The sequence below is a fragment of the Sinocyclocheilus rhinocerous genome, unplaced genomic scaffold, assembly GCF_001515625.1.
Source record: "Sinocyclocheilus rhinocerous isolate Xijiao unplaced genomic scaffold, SAMN03320098_v1.1 scaffold62, whole genome shotgun sequence".
In the NCBI taxonomy this organism is placed as follows: Eukaryota; Metazoa; Chordata; class Actinopteri; order Cypriniformes; family Cyprinidae; genus Sinocyclocheilus; species Sinocyclocheilus rhinocerous.
Genome location: NW_015656585.1, coordinates 2621760 through 2626203, shown reverse-complemented (window position 1 = coordinate 2626203; position 4444 = coordinate 2621760). Strand labels below are relative to the sequence as shown.

The following is a 4444-nucleotide window of genomic DNA, read 5'->3' as shown; positions in this document are numbered from 1 at the left end:
TGTGTGGCCATTATTTGAATGTAATAAGGTTCAACTGAGAGTGGCGAGACCAAACCATAAGCAGTACCCATACTGCACAAGCTCAAGTAGTTATTTTCAGTTCATCCGAGGGCTTTTGGAGAATATTTATAAACATTAATCAATATAATACTGTATGTTTTTCCCTATAGTCAGGGCTATAGGTATGAGTGGTACCATAGATAAGACAAAATACTAATAATAACAATAATACAGTGTTTTTTACCCAGAAGATATACTAAAATAAATTTTTAAAAAGGTCTCTCCTGGAAGAATTTTAGAATTTGTATTGTTGATTAAATTGTAGTGCTGTCAAACTATTAATCGCGATTAATCACATCCAAAATAAAAGTTTTTGTTTACATACTATGTGTGTGTGTGTACGGTGTATATTTATTATCTATATATAAATACACTCACATGCATGCATATATTTAATACAAATGTTACATTTATATATTAAATATATTTATATATGATAAAGTGTATGAATATAAATTTATACATGTAAATGCATGTAAATATTTTCAAAATATATGCTGTGTGTGTGTATATACACAACACACACACACACACATATATTATGTAAACAAAAACTTGACAGCACTATTAAATTGAAAGATTCTGTATGATTTTTATCAGTATTGTTGTTGTTACCTGCATGTTTTTGTATAGTGATTGCTTAAGAAAATGTTATATTATTGTAAATGTATTGAAATTATACTGTTAATGTTGCCATGAATTTACTGATATGGTGTTCAAACAAACAAATAAATAAACTAATAATAATAATGATGATGATGATGATGTTGCTATTTGTCAATATTTGGTATTTAGTAGTTCATTCTTATTTACCCTGACACTCCCATCTTTAAAAACATTAATAATTTAATAACAGTGTTAAATATAATCTTTAGCTAATCTCACAATAAATATCTATTTTCAAGCTGTAGATTATTGTGATGCCTAAATTCACTTTAAACAACTCTGAATCGATGTATTATTATTATTATTATTATAGGTTTTTATTTTATTTTATTTATCAGTTGAATTGTATATAAAATATACAAATTATTCTTGTTTTGTGGGCATCAGGCCTTTATTGTGAAATTATTGTAAAACATAAAAGCAAAGTGATATTTTTATGACAAGCCTGCAGCAGCTCCTGAATGTGCAACGTTTTGTCACTCACACAGTCTGACTTCATATTTTCATAGTGTGCCATCTTCATCCCTTGCTCTGGACCAGACTGTTGACAGCTTGCTGGCTTGTCTGTCATGACGCAGTGCTGGAAAACCAGAGGTTGAAATCCTCTGAGGTTGAAACCAGAGGTTGAAATCCATCACCCCCATCAGGCCTGATTGGGGCGGCCCATATGCCTTTAATACAACACCAGATGTGGAGCAGCTTAGGGCTCCCAACCCTTCTCATCTGCTTCCTACAGCCCTTTTTCACTCACTGCCAGCCGTATCATCCCAGGTCATGTTTATCTCCCCCCCCCGTTAAATGGGTCAAATACTGTAATGCTCAGATGATTGGGAAGGGATGATTTGTATTTCAGATTGCTTCGATCCAGGGCCTTAGAGTTTGGGTGTGGATGGTGAATAGATGGAGGATGTTTGCAGACAAGATGAAGGAATCATACTGTAAATTTAACCCCACTGCTTTGGGGGTCAAGAAAAAGCATTTTTCATCCATTTAAATTTCATAAAAATAAATAAAACTGTGATATCGAGTTGAACATTTGTCATGAGATGACTAGAATTGGAAAAAAAATATAGTGGGGTACCCCTGTATTTCATTAACCTGCATTTTGGCTGTGTAGAATCCTCCAAAACCTCATTGGTCATGCCAGAACTGTTTAAGGGAGATTTGGGGGTCTACAATCTGTTTTATTAATTTCAGTGTTGAATTTGTCCTTGAGGATCTTTGCAAAGGAACTCTGGGATAGGTTTGGACTATGTATGCTCCCATATGGCAAATGTTTTGCTCAGGGCCTAATTTGTGTCGGAAAACAAGCAGGATTCGGATCCGGCACCTATTTTAGTGAATCCTCACCACATATGCTTCTGCAAGAAATTTGTTCTCTGAATTGTACTATACATTATATACATTGTATGCTATAGTGCAACAATACTTGATCCATAGCACCATCATTTACTATTTTACTATACTGTAAGTGCTTGTGCCCCCGTTCCAAACCTTATTCTTATACATTTTTCTTTATATATTATTTTAAATAATTATTTTTGTATTTGCTTTTTATATTGTATTTATTATAATTTTTTGTGGTTGTCATTTGTAATTCTTCCACTGCCCAAAAGCATCAACATTCACGTACACACTTCGATAGCCTCTCAAGATGGCTGACACTACAGTACCTCTCATAGTCCGGTGTGAGCCCAATTACAACACCGAACAGAGGGACATTTGCTGGCAGCCCACTGGTTTTTGTGTGTTGTGGCTTGGAACGACTCCATCGCTGCCAGCGCAGTTAGTCCAACTAATCAGCAGTGCTGCTGCACAAATCGTAGCTTCATTTTTTCCCCCTCATGGATTATGAGTTCCTCCTATTGCGCAGGACAAGGCCTCACAGTCTGACATTAGGACGATCTGGGCTTGGATGTTCAGTGTGTGCAGGAAGCAGGTTAATATACAGTCATCAGACATCTGCTGCAATGTTGCCTTCCAATAATCTTCGTCTGCGATCTGTTGCCAGCAATTGATGACCAGATTTTTTTCCCCATTCCTCTTCCCTCACCCTCCTTCTCTGTCACCCCCTACTCCCCGCTACTCATGGCAGAGTTTTTCAATTTGGATTGCCGTTGGTGCTGGACTTTGGTGACAGATTTCACTGGCGCAGTGGAGGCTCAGTGAGGCTGGTGTAATGAGAAGTAGGCCCTGTTGACAAGTGGACGCTGTTATCCCCGTTAAGGACATGGAATAGAACCGGGCGCTCCCGTTACTCTTCATGCCAGGGCTGACGAAAGTGTGAGACCCTGTGACTGTCTCTATATGTCCTTCTTACATTGGCTTTTGCTCTAATCTCGACCAATCGCTGCCCCATCACCTTACATTTATAACCTTTATATGCCAGAGGTGCTTGTAACTTCAGCTCGCTCTCTCTGCTTTAAGGCTGGTGTTACATTTCATGATAGTAGGACTGTCGTTTCAGACTCAATAGACAGTGTTATTTAATTGCTGTTTAATATATGTATTTAATTTATATGTTATGCCTTTGCGTGACATCTACTATAGTGGACAGACTTTTAAATAGCCATTTTTAACTATTCAGATTATGAATTGACATCCAAATTGAAATACTGTTGGTGATTACCTTTGACCTTATCCATTATTCTTTATGACTGTCTTCTTTAAATTGTTGTTACTCATTTTTACAGTTTACAGTGTTTTTATGTTTGTATGATAATGTAAATTCAATGTGGCTGAAAAACTTGAAATATATACTTAATATTTGTGCTATATTTTTGGAATTAAAGTTATCTACTGCAGAGGACATTTATACAAAGTATCATTGCTATCACTATTAAATTATATATATATATATATATGTGTGTGCTGTAAATCGATTAAAAGAAATAACTAATTAATCACACATTTTTTCTGAAATTAATCGCGATTAATCCCACCTAACATTCAAGTTTTCAAATATACTTTTATATTGCAATAGTTTCACATTCAATCTTCAAATTAGAAATTGACACGCATCATATTTTCTCTTGACTCTTTTTACCTTTTCTAACCCACTTCAGGTCTTAAAGTCTTTATTAATGAGCTGACGAGTTAAATCGGGTGTGTTAGATGAGTGAGACAGTGCTGGGCTGCTCCAGGACAGTTTTGAAAACCATTTCAGAGACATGTTCTTAAATGTGACTCATATAAAATATATTACATACATGCACAGTTTTAAGGCAGCTTTAATCGCCTTTTTGGTAACTTCATGACTTAACTGACCACGACATTGCATGCACGTAGTTTATTTCGCGCTTTGATATGAAAGGATACAGGCTACAGCGCGCGCTGGCGCCTTTGTGCGTGCAATTGAAGAGCAGTTTTTTTTCCGTGCTCGCTTGACTCGCCTGGCGCTGAAGTGAAGTGGAGTGCGCGTCTGGAAAGTCTCCTGTTCTCAGTCGTTCTGCGACTGAATAAAAGCTCTTCTTGTCAAGAGAAAAAGTGACAGAAGCAGCAGTTGTGAGTGGGGTAGCCAACCCTAGCCTCACCCCTGCGTTAATTACGTTAAACATTTTTAACGCGTTAAACTGAAAAAATTCATCACCTGCGTTAACGCGCTAATTTTGACACCACTAATTAAAATATATAAAAGAATAAGGGAGCATATTAAATTTGACTGTGTTTTAAATGAGTAAAAAATTCTTACTGACAAATGGGCAAAACCTAGGATAGT

At 36.3% G+C, this 4444-nt stretch overlaps 1 long non-coding RNA gene across 1 annotated transcript in view; it reads right to left on the bottom strand.

Annotated features, from left to right (window-relative positions):
- Positions 1-1242: 1242 nt before the first annotated feature.
- The window catches only part of LOC107720229 (uncharacterized), a 12113-nt gene continuing 8911 nt past the window's right edge, over positions 1243-4444 (bottom strand). The window contains exon 3 of the long non-coding RNA XR_001637595.1: positions 1243-1508. This is a non-coding gene — a long non-coding RNA (uncharacterized LOC107720229). The remainder of the gene's footprint in view (positions 1509-4444) is intronic.